Source organism: Hemitrygon akajei, chromosome 7, assembly GCF_048418815.1.
Source record: "Hemitrygon akajei chromosome 7, sHemAka1.3, whole genome shotgun sequence".
Classification (NCBI taxonomy): Eukaryota; Metazoa; Chordata; class Chondrichthyes; order Myliobatiformes; family Dasyatidae; genus Hemitrygon; species Hemitrygon akajei.
In genome coordinates, this window is record NC_133130.1 from 46,383,794 (window position 1) to 46,398,793 (window position 15,000).

General features: G+C 45.7%; 1 protein-coding gene across 3 annotated transcripts in view; it reads left to right on the forward strand.

Moving 5' to 3' along the window:
• hhat (hedgehog acyltransferase) overlaps positions 1–15,000 on the forward strand; it is a 252,183-nt gene that overhangs the window by 57,190 nt on the left and 179,993 nt on the right. The window lies entirely within an intron of this gene.

Genomic DNA, 15,000 nt, shown 5'->3' on the forward strand with positions numbered 1-15,000 from the left:
GTGTTTGTATATTCAAGGAATACAGGTCAAACGCCTACGTGATGCAATCTGCTCTTCTAAACTGAAATGTTCAGCTAATGTTTTATATTTTTTAAATTAAATTTTTAAGAAAATTACATAAAATGAATAGAATAATAGAGTAATGGAAATTAATATTAGCCCTCCCCCCTCCCCTTAACCCTCCCCCCCCCTTAACATCCCTGTTGAAAAAAAAGAGAGAAGGAAGAAAGAAGGATTGCCTGGATATCGGAGGATCCCCACATGCTCCATGGAGTTCAAAATAACTTTAGTATATATCTTTATTTTTTTCCCCAAGTAACTAATAATTTTATCTTCAAAGGACCTATATATTTAATCCTATCTTTTGTAGATATGGGTGCCAAATTTTCAAAAATACATCATATTCATTTCTTAAATTATAAGTAATTTTTTCAAATGGAATGCAGCTACATATTTCATTATTCCAATGGTCCATAGTTAAGTATGAATCTGGTTTCCAAGTAGCTGCAATAGCTTTTTTGGCTGCTGCCAATGTAATTTTTATAAATTTTTTCTGATATTTATTCAATTTAGGTTTTGGTATTATCCCTTCAATATCGCCTAATTAAAATAATATTGGGCTCTGTGGAGGTTGTATTCCAATAATTTTTGTTCCAGTAAAAGTCTTAGATTTATCCAAAAAGGTTTAATTTTAAAACAAGACCAAGTAGAGTGTAAAAAAGTACCGATTTCTTGATTACATCAGAAACATTGGTCAGATAAATTTGGGTTTAATCTATTTATTTTTTGTGGTGTTGTAGCGGTGTGCTACACGCAGCACTAAAATAACGACACGGAGTCGGTAAACTGCAGCCAAAGACTACCGTAGATTCCGGACTACAGAGCGCACCTGATTAAAAGCCGCTGGCTCTAATTTTAGAAATAAAATCATTTTTTTAATTATACAGGCCGCATCGGATTTTAGGCCGCACCGAATTTCCGGCGGAACGGATTTTCGGCGCACTGGATTTCCGGCGCACTGGATTTCCGGCGGACCGGATTTTCGGCGCACCGGATTTTCGGCCGCTTGTAATATGAGATATTTACACAGAAAGATATTACACGTGTTGGGCTTCAAATTCTGCCCTGTGTTCGTTTTGGAAGAGAGACAACCAACACCGGATTACAGTGCAGCGTGGCTTTATTGCAGAACGCGTTTTGCCTTCCCCTTACATTCTGCTCTTATTTATACTCCTTTTTCCCCCAAACCAAACCCTCGCTACACATATTTGGTAAGGCTAAACTTTGTTATACCTACCGGTATTTGGTAACATCGGACACTTGTGTCCTTATTGGCCCGATACCATTCACACACGAGTTTTACTGTTTTTTTGTTTACTGAATCGCTAGCAGTTTCGGTGCAGCGGAATCCTCAGTTTCGCTCCCTCCCTCCCTTGTACTGCTGTCTAATATCACGTGAGCCATTCCTGACCTGAAGCGGCAGTCCCAAATTAAATCTCCACCGTCTCACCATCGATTCATGTATGCCAAGATTACGCGCAGCAGCTCGATTTCCTTGTTCAACCGCCAGATTGATTGCCTTTAACTTAAAAGCTGCATCATACGCTTTTCTTCGAGTGTTTTCCATGTTGATGAGGGTGAGTACAAATGGCTGATTTACAATAATTTGTGAAGTGCGCTTGATTTATCGTACAATTTCATTGGTCCTCTGTGAACTACTCATCAATTTTATTGGTCTACTGTTACGAGGCAAAATGTTTTGGCGGCATGGGAAAAAACATTCTATTAGCCGCACCTTATTATAAGCCGCTATGTTCAATGCTGTTCAAAGCATGGGAAAAAAGTAGCGGCTTATAATCCGACATCTACGGTAAGTTTATTTCAACTCCACAGTTTTGCTTTAAAGCCTGTCTCTCCCACCAGATACCTTGAGAGGCCCTACTGAAACCCCCTCAGGCTTTCTTCCTTTGTCCCTGCACCCTGGCTAATTGTCAGCTGGTTCGAGTGTGCTAGTAATTGGGTCGCCACATAACCCCCCCCAGAACCGGCGATACACCCCCCAATGTCCACAGTCTGGGCCGGACCCTGTTTGGGAGGTCGGCCTCTGCGCCGCGGTGCTGGAAACTCGACCGGTTGCGCCAAGTCCACATGGGCCGGTTTGAGTCGGTCCACCGTGAAAACCTCCTCTCTCCCCCCAACGTCCAGCACGAACGTGGACCCGTTGTTCCTGAGCACCGTGAACGGCCCCTTGTAGGGCCGTTGCAGCGGTGGCCGATGCCCGCCCCGTCGTACAAACACAAACTTACAGTTCTGCAGGTCTTTGGGTACGCAGGTCGGGTGCTGCCCATGCTGCGAAGTGGGTACGGGGGCCAGGGCACCGAGCCTCTCGCGTAGTCTGCCCAGGACTGCTGCGGGTTCTTCCTCTCACCCCCTTGGGGCTGGTATGAACTCCCCGGGGACGGCCAGGGGTGCGCTGTACACCAACTCGGCCGACGAAGCGTGCAGATCGTCCTTGGGCGCCGTGCGGATGCCGAGTAGGACCCAGGGAAGCTCGTCCGCCCAGTTAGCTCCGCGCAGGCGGGCCATGGGAGCTGACTTCAGGTGACGGTGGAAACGCTCCACCAGTCTGTTCGACTGTGGGTGGTAGGCAGTGGTGTGGTGCAGCTGAGTCCCCAACAGGCTGGCCATCGCTGACCACAGGCTGGAGGTGAACTGGGCGCCTCTGTCGGAGGTAATGTGGGCCGGTACACCAAAGCGGGACACCCAGGTGGCGATCAGTGCCCGGGCGCAAGATTCAGAGGTGGTGTCAGTGAGTGGGACCGCCTCTGGCCACCTTGTGAACCAGTCCACGATAGTCAGGAGGTGCCGTGCTCCGCGCGACACTGGCAGGGGACCCACGATATCCACATGAATGTGGTCGAAATGCCGGTGGGTGGGGTGGAACTGCTGCAGCGGTGCCTTGGTGTGTCGCTGCACCTTGGCCGTCTGGCAGTGCATGCACGTTCTGGCCCAGTCACGGACCTGCTTGCGGAGTCCGTGCCAAACGAACCTGCTGGAGACCATCCGGACGGTAGTGCGGATGGAGGGGTGCGCCAAGCTATGAATGGAGTCGAAAACACGTCGTCGCCAAGGTGCTGGGACGACGGGACGGGGCTGGCCAGTGGCGACGTCACAGAGTAGGGTCCTCTCACCTGGGCCTACGGGGAGGTCCTGGAGCTGCAAACCAGAGACTGCGGACCTGTAACTCGGGATCTCCTCATCTGCCTGCTGTGCCTCTGCCAGTGCCTCAAAGTCTACCCCTTGGGAAAGGGCGTGAATGTTAGGGCGAGAGAGCGCATCCGCCACGACATTGTCCTTACCCGAGACGTGCCGGACGTCCGTCGTGTATTCAGAGATGTAGGACAGATGGCGCTGCTGGCGGGATGACCAGGGATCGGACACCTTTGTGAATGTAAAGGTAAGCGGTTTGTGGTCCGTGAACGCGGTGAAGGGCCTACCTTCTAAGAAGTACCTGAAATGCCGGATTGCCAGGTATAGCGCCAACAGCTCCCGGTCGAAAGCACTGTATTTGAGCTCGGGTGGCCGCAGGTGTTTGCTGAAAAACGCCAGGGGTTGCCAGCGGCCCGCGATGAGCTGCTCCAGTACCCCACCGACTGCCGTATTAGATGCATCCACTGTGAGGGCAGTAGGGACGTCCATTCTGGGGTGCACTAGCATCGCGGCGTTCGCCAAGGCATCCTTCGTTTGAATGAAAGCGGCGGCGGACACCTCGTCCCAAGTAATGTCCTTGCCCGGACCCGACAGCAGGGCGAACAGGGGGCGCATGATCCGGGCAGCTGAAGGGAGGAAGCGGTGGTAGAAATTGACCATACCTATGAATTCCTGGAGGCCTTTGATCGTGGTGGGTCGGGGGAAATGGCGGACCGCATCTACCTTAGCGGGCAGAGGGGTTGCCCCGTCTGTGGTAATCCTGTGGCCCAGGAAGTCAATGGTGTCAAGCCCGAACTGGCATTTGGCCAGGTTGATCGTTAGACCGTAGTCACTCAGCCGGGCATAGAGTTGTCGGAGGTGGGACAGATGCTCCTGACGACTGCTGCTGGCTATGAGGATGTCATCCAAATAGATGAATGCGAAGTCCAGGTCGCGTCCCACCGCGTCCATCAACCGCTGGAACGTCTGTGTGGCATTCTTCAGGCCGAACGGCATGCGGAGGAACTCAAAAAGACCGAAGGGGGTGATGAGAGCCATTTTGGGGACGTCGTCCGGATGCATCGGGATTTGATGGTATCCGCGGATGAGGTCTACCTTGGAGAAGATCCGCGCGCCGTGCAGGTTTGCTGCAAAGTCCTGAATGTGCGGCACAGGATAGCGGTCCGGTGTTGTAGCCTCGTTCAGCCTGCGGTAGTCGCCGCACGGTCTCCAGCCCCCTGTCGCTTTGGGCACCATGTGCAGGGGGGAGGCCCATGGGCTGTCGAACCGCCGAATGATCCCCAATTCCTCCATCCTCTTGAACTCCTCTTTCGCCAGTCGGAGCTTGTCCGGGGGAAGCCGCCGAGCGCGGGCATGGAGGGGTGGTCCCTGGGTCAGGATGTGGTGCTGTACGCTGTGTCGGGGCATAGCTGCCGCGAACTGCGGTGCCAGAACCGATGGGAAATCCGCTAGGACCCTGGTGAAGTCGTTGTCGGACAGCGTGATGGAGCCGAGGTGAGGGGCTGGCAACTGGGCTGCACCCAGGGAGAACGTCTGAAAGGTTTGAACCAGTCTCATCCTGGGCAGGTCGACCAGTAGGCTGTGAGCCCGCAAGAAATCCGCACCCAGAAGCGGTTGGGCTACGTCGGCCAGTGTGAAGTCCCACGTAAACTGGCTGGAGTCGAACCGTAGCTGCACCGGACGGGTGCCATAAGTCCTTATAGTGCTGCCGTTCGCGGCCCACAGGGGGGGACCTGGCGCCCTGCTGCGGGTGTCGTAACTCGTCGGAGGTAAGACGCTGATCTCGGCACCAGTGTCGACCAAAAACCTGTATGTCTGCTTGTCCCAGACATACAGGAGGCTATCCCGATGGCCAGCCGTCATAGCCATCAGCGACGGCTGGCCCTGGCATTTCCCGGGAACTGGCAGGGCGGGCGACAACAGTGGGCTTCTGCGCCCCACCGCTGGTGGTAGAAACACCATTGCTCGTTGGGCTCCACACCCTGGCCTCTGGGTTTAGCGGGCTCTGCGGCCGGGCCTGGACTGGTTTGCTGCTGGGAGCGTGGCCGGGTGATCTGTGCGATGGACGCCCCACTCACCTTCTTGGTGTTCCACAGCAAGTCCTCCCGAGCTGCCACCTTCCGGGGGTCGCTGAAATCCGCGTCGGACAGCAGCAGGCGTATGTCCTCGGGCAGCTGCTCCAGGAATGCCTGCTCAAACATGAGGCAGGGTGTGTGTCCGTCGGCCAGAGACAACATCTCATTCATTAAAGCTGATGGGGGCCTGTCTCCCAAGCCATCCAGGTGCAGTAAACGGGCAGCTCGCTCGCGGCGGGAGAGCCCGAAAGTCCCTATGAGCAGGGCTTTGAATGCCGTGTACTTGCCGTCCGCCAGGGGAGACTGTACGAACTCCGCGACCTGGGCCGCTGTGTCCTGGTCGAGGGAGCTCACCACGTAGTAGTAACGGGTGTCCTCTAAGGTTATCTGCCGAACGTGGAATTGGGCTTCTGCTTGCTGAAACCATAGGTGAGATTGTTGCGTCCAGAAGCTTGGCAGCTTCAAGGAAACCGCATTAACAAATGCAGCGTCTGCCATCTCCGGTCCAAAAACGTTTGGACCGTCGGGGTCACCAATTGTAGCGGTGTGCTACACGCAGCGCTAAAATAACGACACGGAGTCGGTAAACTGCAACCAAAGACTAAGTTTATTTCAACTCCACAGTCTTGCTTTAAAGCCTGTCTCCCCCACCAGATACCTTGAGAGGCCCTACTGAAACCCCCTCAGGCTTTCTTCCTTTGTCCCTGCACTCTGGCTAATTGTCAGCCGGTTCGAGTGTGCTAGTAATTGGGTCGCCACAGTGTAATATATAATTGATGTAAAAAATTGTATTGTACTAATCTAAGTCGGACATTTATTGTATTTGTCATACTATCAAGACACAGTCTTGATCAATTTTTTTCATCAATTTTAATATTCAAATCTGTTTCCCATTTTTGTCTTGACTTATGAATTCATGGTTTAATTGTCTGTTTTTGAATCAAATTATACATACAAGATGTAAATTTTTTAATTTTTCCTTTTTGAATTAAGCTAATGTGAAGTACATTGTGCATTGGCTGAATGCAAAAGCTGGACTCCAACAGTAATGTAGAGTAAAATCTAGATTGCTGCTCAAAGCTGACTGGAAAATAACAGATTTTGTGTTTACAGGAGTCCTGAAGGCAATCAAGACACCTGGGAGTAGTGGAGTGTAACTTTAATGACTTGGTTGCAATGTTACATGTTTGGTGAACATGTGCAAGTGGTATACTGTATTGGTTTATCATTATCACATGTAATGAGGAACAGTGCAAAACTGTTGTGATGCATGCCATCCATGCAGATTATTTCATTGCAACAGTGCACTGCTGTAATTCAGGGGAAAACTATAACAGAATGCAGAATGTAGTGTTACAAACACAGTGCAATTGAGGTAGACGATAAAGTGCAAGGCCATTTTATAGTCATAGATGTAAGGTGTAAAAGAGGAAGAAGTTTATAGTAGAATTAATGAGTAGATCTGCAGAGAACAGCTTGCAAGCTCCAGTGCCATTGATTCTTATTAATGTTAAAGCTATAGAAAACAAACAGCTTGCCACTGTTTTGAAGGAGTTCTAGATCAGTAAATACCTTTTCAAATACCATGACTCTTCAAACTGTAATCTCTTTAACCTCGAGCAATCTTTAATTCACCATTTGAGCAGTGAACTATGAATAAGGACTCTCACCTAACATTCATTTGACCTACATCACATTTCACTGTTTTAACACTTAATACAGTCTCAACCATAAAACACAGCAAACATGCAATACCAGGGAGCCATATTGTCTATATTGATTGCACAGCATACATTCATACAATTCTTAGCTCTTTCAGGACTAGATGATGCAAAATCAGAAAAAGCAGCAGTTACGCAGAGTAGTTGCATGCCCTAGGTTCCAGGTCCATAAAGAAACCGGTTTTGACAATTATTAGGATACCTGTAGAGAATATGGCCAGAAGCGAGGCTAAGGACGACATCATCTCCTTCCTCATCTTGCTTCTCACATTTTGTCTTGCTCATCCCACTTTTCCCCCATCACTCCCACCATCCAATCTTGCATTTGACACCTTCAAACTCCACAATGGCCAGATAGGACAGGAGTACAAGGAGGTTAACATTCTATTCCAAACTGTAGCACCATGAAGAGTTGGCACTTAAAGAATAACACAGAGGTAAGCTCTGGACATGGGTTGCCAACAGCCTGGCTGGTGGTGAAGTGAGTCAGTCATCAGCTTCCTGGATAGTATGTTAGCTTATGTGTTCTCTTGCGGAAAACTCTGTTGATGGTTTGATTAGTGTTGGCAATGAGGTTCTTGGTGTATTCGAAAACCTGCTAGAGAGCTTGCCTTCATTTACAGATTCTGGCACTAATTTCAGATTCAGATTTACTTATCACATGTACATCAAAGCGTACAGTGAAATTGGTTGTTTGCGTTTATAATCAGCATACCCAAGGATGTGTCTGGGGGCAACTTAAAAGTGTCATCACACATTCAGTGCCAAAGTAGCATACTGACAATATTCCACAGACCATAAAACATCAGAGCAGAATTTGACCTTCTAGCCAATGAGTCTGCTCTGCCATTCCACCGTGGCTGATTATTTTCCCTCTCAACCCCATTCTCGTGCCTTTTCCCCATAACGTGATGTTCTCACTATTTAAAAAAAATCATCAACTCATTAATATTCCCAATGACTTGGCATCCACAGCCATTTGTGGCAATGAATCCCACTGTGTCACCACATCCTGGCTAAGGAAATTCCTCCTCAAGGGATGTCCATCTATTCTGAGATTGTGCCCTCTGGTCCTATACTCACCCGCTATTGGAAGCATCCTCTCCACATCTCCCTAGTCTTGGACACTTGAATTTCGCATCCTGCTTCTATGCAGTCAACCAGCTTTCTGCTCAGGGCTGCAGGTTAGCTCAGTTTGGTTCACTTTGTCTGAAATCTATCTGATGTTTGCAAATCCTACACGTATGTAGAATCGTAATATACAAACCTGAAGCACTGGTCAGTGGCACACCACAGAACCATTCCTTTTGGTCCACCCACCATGTCTGCACTGACCAGATAGCCAGTTGAAACAATTCCTATCTGACCATACATGATCAGTCTACGTGTCTCTTAAATTCCTTGCTTGTTCATATCTGTCTAATTGCCTTTTAAATATTAACACTGCCCTCACCTGCATCTCTTCCATTTCGCACACACCACTTCCTCCCACCTCCCCACCAGGGATAGGGTTCCTCTTGTCCTTACTAAGCTCCCTACTAGCTTCTGCATCCAGCACATAATACTCCATAACTTCTCCCATCTCTAATGGGATCCTACCACCAAGCACGTGTCTCCCTCCTCCCCATTTTCCGCTTTCCACAGGGATTGCTCCTGAAGTGACTCCCTTGTCCATCCGTCCCTCCCCACTGGTCTCCATCCTGGTACTTATCCTTGCAAGCAGAACAAGTGCCCTACCCGCCCCTACACCTCCTCCCTCTGCCATTCTTGGCCCCAAACTGTCTTTCCAGGTGAGTGGACACCTCACCTGTGAGTCTGTTGGGAGCATTACTGTATCTGGTGCTCCCGGTATGGCCTCCTGTATATATCAGTTAGACCTGACATAGATTGGGAGACCGTTTCACCGAGCACCTATGCTCCATCTGTCAGAAAGAGTGAGATCTCCAGGTGGACACCGATTTCAATTCTACTTCCCACTCCCATTCTGACATGTCAGTCCATGGCCTCCTCTACTGCTGCGATGAGGCTACACTCAGGTTGGAGGAACAACACCTTATATTGTGTTTGGGTAGCCTCCAACCTGATGGCATGAACATCGAGTTCTCAAACTTACAGCAACTCTGCCCTGCCCCCCCCCCATCCTTTCACCATTCCCAATTCTTATTTCCTGCTCTTACCTTATCTCCTTGCTTGCTCATGACTTCCCTCTGGTGTTCCTACCTCTTCCCTTTCTTCCATGGTCTTCTACCCTCTTCTATCAGATTCCCCCTCCTCCAGCCCTTTATCTCTTTCACCTATCAACTTCCCAGCTCCATTCTTCGTGCCTCCCCCTCTCCCAGTTTCACCTATCGCCTACCACCTTGTACGACTTCCCTCCCCTCCCCTCCCCTCACCACCTTGCTCTGATCTCATCTTTTTTATCTCCCAGTCCTGATGAAGGGTCTCGTCCTGATACGTCAACTGTTTACTCTTCCATAGATGCTGCCTGGCCTGCTGAGTTCCTTCAGCATTTTGTGTGTGTTGCTTAAACGTTACTGTTGTTTTTTGATTTCATGACTTTCTCAGGTTTTACTTTATTCAAAATAAAATTATTTACAATAAACCATTCAATGACTCTCAATCCTTTACAGACATCACCATTACATTCTATACATTCCCACACTTCCAGCAACTCACCTGCCACTCTGTTGGTTCACCTTTACCTACCATTGTAGAGGGGTGTATTCCCTGCCACCCAACCCCTCCCACTCCCGTGGGAGAAGAGCCCTAAACCGTCCTTCCCCACCGGGCCCTTGCGGTGGCTGCACCAAGTTTCAGTGCGTCCCTCAGCACGTACTTCTGCAGCCGAGAATGTGCCAGTCAGCAGCATTCTGCCACAGACGTCTCCATGTGCTGGTAGACCATCAAGTTTCAGGCCGACCAAAGAGCGTCTTTCACTGAGTTGATGATCTGCCAGCAGCACCGGATGTTTGTCTCTGTGTGCATCCCCAGGAACAGCCGGTAGATCAGAGAGTCCTCTGTTATGCAGCTGTTGAGGATGAAGTGTGACACCGTCCCTTCTATCCTCCTCCATGCCTACTCCGCGAACCCACAGTGTGCAAAGAGGTGGGTGCGTTCTAAGTGCCATCTATTCTTTGTAAATAAAAAATCTTGTCTCACACATCTGTAAACTTTTCCCCCGTCACCTTAAAGTTATGCCTTCTAGTTTTAGACATTTCCACAATGGGATAAGGACTTTATCCACCTTATCTGTGTCTCTCATAATTATATCTACTTCTACCATGTTCTGAAACCGTTATCACTACACAGCTAATTGCTTTTCATAGGATCAACATCTTGCGAACCTACACAAATTTCTATTGGAGATTATAATTGCTTTTATCCTCAGCCAACCCACCATCTTTTGCTTTTTGACCTTGATGCGATGTTCACTGGTTGATAATCCTACCCTACTTGAGTAGCACTGAGACAGTGGGAGACGGGAATCCTGTTCAAACAACGTTCAAGTGTCTGGACCACTGTGCGATTGCTGAAGACTTTAATAAGCCTCAGGCAGAGTGTCAGATATTGTTGAGTTCTGCTTCCGTTGCACAGAGTTGCATTCTGGAGTCTGCATCTGGAGGTGGAAAAACAATAGTTATTTGATGAGGTAGCCATGGGAAAATCAGGTTATACAGCAGAAAGAAAGGCTGCTTTAGCATCTGATATCAGGATGAATTAGGTACAATGTCACTGGCATATGTTGTGAAATTTGTTGTTTTGCAGCAGTAGTACATTGCAATACATAATAATAAACTAAATTACAATAAGTAATATATTTTTAAAAAAATAATTAGTGTAAAAAGAGCAAAAAAATCGAGGTGGTGGTCATGGATTCATTGTCCGTTCAGAAATCTGATGGCAGCGGGGAAGAAACTGTCCCTAAAGTGTTGAGTGGGTGTCATTAGGCTCCAGCACCACCATCTTGATGGTAGCAATGAGAAGAGGATATGTCCTGAGTGATGGGGGTCCTGAATAATGGATGCTGCCATTTTGAGGCATTAACTTTTGAAGATCTCTTTCTGCTGGGGAGTCTAGTGCCCATAATTGAGTTGGCTAAGTTTGTAACTTTCTGCAACTTGTTCCAATCCTGTGCAGTCACCCCTCCACACCCAATGGTTATACATGCCCTCCATGGTATATCTGTGGAAATTTGCATGAGTCTTTGGCAATGTACCAAGTCTGCTCAAACCCCTAATTGAAATATAGCTGCTGTCATACATTTTTTTTGTAATTGCATCATTATGTTGGGCTGAGGATAGATCTTCAGAGATGTTGACACCAAGGAACTTTAAACTGCTCACCCTTTCCACTGCTGAAGCCTCAATGAGGACTGGTGTGTGTCCTCTCAACTTTTCCTTCTTGAAGTCCACAATTAATTCCTTGGGCTTGGTGGTGAAGGTTGTTGCTACACCATAAGAGATCTGTTCACACTTAAACAATTTTCACAACTCGGTCTGACTTTCCTCAGAGCCCCTCTAAGTAAGGATGTCATAGATCGGTATGATCTCCAAGGATTATCAGTGATAATCAAGTATTATACATTACTTGATTTTAAAACAGGTTTAAAATCACAAACAAGGGAAAATCTGCAAATGCTGGAAATCTAAGCAACACACGCAAAATGCTGGAGGAACTCAGCAGGCCAGGGGGTATATAGAACATAGAAATCTACAGCATATTACAGGCCCTTCAGCCCACAATGTTGTGCCAACCATGAAACTGCCTAGAATTTCCCTACCCCATAGACTTCTATTTTTCTAAGGCCCATGTACCTAAGAGTCTCATCAAAGACCCTATGTAAGCATCTATGTAAAAGGGCATGTGGATGTTTCAGGCTGAGACCCTTTAGCAGGGTTGGTTTAAAATCATATCATTGCCATATCACCATCCAAATGGCAACAGCACTATCACAAAATATAGCAAAAATTGCCATTTTTTAAATTGAGGACAGAGCTATAAATAGCAACTTCTCAATCTTGAGTAGTTGTGGAGTAATACAAATATAGTAGGAAATGTATAGAGTGGCAATAATAACTACATAATTTCCTCTTTTTGTATTATTCCACTATTCCACATGAAGATTGGCTAAAATTGATTTAGTTTTTGTTTCATTGAAAGTTGAAACTTAACAAGGTTTAATGATCTTGCTGCACTGCATGGAATTATAAAATAATCAAAGAGCCCATTTGGCCCATTATGTCTGTGCCAGCTTTCTGCCAAAGCAAGTTTCTAGTTCCCCCCCACCTCCAACTTTTCCTTCACAGAGCTCCATCATATTTACATTTAACATTTCTGCTGGTAGTGCACTCCAAATTCCGTACATAGGCTATGTTTTAAAAAAACCCTGTTTCTCCCAATGCCATTCTTAGTCGTCTTCCCTTTTATGTTTGTGACCTTTAATCCTTGAACCGTTCACCACAGGAAATGGTTTCTGACGGTTGACACTGTCCAGACCTCTCATCATTTTATGCACTTCTGTAAGATCTCCCTTCAGAGACAAGTACCTCTTCCACTCAATCATTGTAACTTCCTGCCTCATCCCAAGAACCATCATTGTAAATCTTTTCTGGAACTTTCTAATGTTTTCAAGTCCTCTTATGGACATAATAATGTAGTTGATGCCAGGCCAATGTTTTAGGGAGATTTAGCATAACATCACTGTATAAATGGATGTATCATGGTTACAAAGTGGTAGTACTTATGGGAAAAGGCAGTAATCATCAGAACATGTGAGCCATGAAGTGTAAATTTCTGTTGTAGACTTGATTATTGGCATCAGTATTTATTGGTCACCACTTAGATATATCAAGTCTCAGTGACGACAAACTGAACATATTTGAATTGTAATGAAAGAGAATTGATTTCTCTTGATTTAGAAGGGAAATTACCTTCATTAGATTGTGTATTACAGAAATTTCCTTTGATATTCTCCATGTAAGCCAATCTGAATAGCACAGGAAAATCACTTTCACTCTGCCAGTCTCCTCGACAGAGCTATGAAGAATTTAATGATGTTTGAAGTAAAGGAATGACCTCTACTTAGTATCTTTAATCTCTTATTTTTCTACTGCTGTCATCCAAACCCCTCTGGTGCTCACGTGCACTGTTTTGCTCCCATGCAGTAACCAGTTCTCATGAGTTTCATCCGATATTGGAACGGGCTTAGTCGACAAAATTAACACCATTATCCAAAGCTCAATTCTGGTGTTTACAAGTGAATTTATTTCTATGGCTCCATAATTTTAAAAATACTTGCAATAAAATTAGTCAAATGTGACCAATGTTTATTGAAGTATGAGATGCTTGAAGGTTTCAATTGATCTATCTTAAAGCGCTCTGACATTTTAACATCGTTGGAAGGTTTATTGCTGACAATGTACTCTCTATCTCATTCATTGCCTCGTATTCAAAAGATACTGTAAGCCACTTGATTTATAACAAATTATGGCTAAATGTATTTATAGTGTTTGTTTCACTGAGGAAATGTCTCAGTGATTTGTACACCAAAAATTATTTTGGAAAGTTATAAACCAGGCAAATGCGATAGCCGTTCTTAATCATATACATTCTACTATTAATGACCCAGATCAACTCAGCTGATCTTAATTATAACCTTTTGTCCCTGTACACTGACACTTAAAACTTAAGCATCCTTCTCTGGTTATCTTCCTGATACATCTTTGAGTTCAGTAGATGGATCTGGATGATGACTTGGTGAAGCCTCAAATGTTCCCTCATTAAAGGCAAACCAGGATAGAGAACTAAAGCACGCACTGCTTTTCATGTTGTTCGAATTTTTCTGCATTCAGAACATTTAAAGATACTAAAATGAAAGTTTTAATTTTTAAATTAATTTAAAGCATAGACACACTTTTTGTGTTTAATTTTCAAGCAAAATTGTTTGTGAAGATAAGATAGCTAAGTTGATCGTATCCCAGACCCTCACCAGAGAAACATACTGATATTTTCAAGACAGATATTTGATCTGGGGCAATAACTAATTGTAAAAATAATGTGAAATGGAAGATAATGCATGATAGGAGAAGCTTAAATGACCAGATGTTACATGTCTGCTCTTTGTTGTTATTGCATTGCTCCTAATGAGAGTTAAATAATAGCTTCACAAGAGCAAAACCAGGTATCACACGTATCTGAAGAAAGTTGCTTACTAGATTTGATGATTTTTTTAAAATGAGTGTTCCCAGATCAAGAAAAATCAACTCTTGTCATTTGATAATCAGCATGAACACTAGTTTATTTGGTGTTTGTTAATCTAACAACAAATGCAAAGCATGGATATGCAAAAATGTCAGCCATACTGTAATGCTGCCACATAATCTTTGTTCTGAAATGCACAAATGAATCCATATTTCTGTTCATTAACACCTGTCTAATTTGTCCAAACAAATGTTTTTAGTCGGATTTTAAGTTGTTCAATCCAGACTCAGAATTGCATTTAGGCTTCAAGTAAAGCTATTCCATTATGTCTTCAAAGCAGGGAATTTATATAATGTACATGCTGCTGTTTCTATTCATGGAAATATGCATAAAATACCCCAGCTTTCTGTAAATGTGCTGACAGAAGACTGATAACCATGGTTAAAAAAAAAACACCTCTGAATTGAGAGAAGTGCAGTGCAGGAATCCTTGTCAACCTCTGTTTTTGTTTCATCTTTTGAGTGAATGAAACTGATTCACTTATTGCCAATCAAATCTACTATGTCTCTTTGGAACCCTCTCCAGTTTTTATCAATGCACACAGAGAAAGCATCCTGTTCAGATGCTGCATGGCTTACTGTGGCAACTGCTCTGCCCACGACCACGAGAAACTACAGAGAATTGTGGATGCAGCTCAGCCTGTCACAGTCCTCCATGGACTCCCCCTGCACTTCTCACTGCTTCAGTAAAGCAGCCAGCATATTTAAAGATCCCACCCAAGCTCACTATTCTCT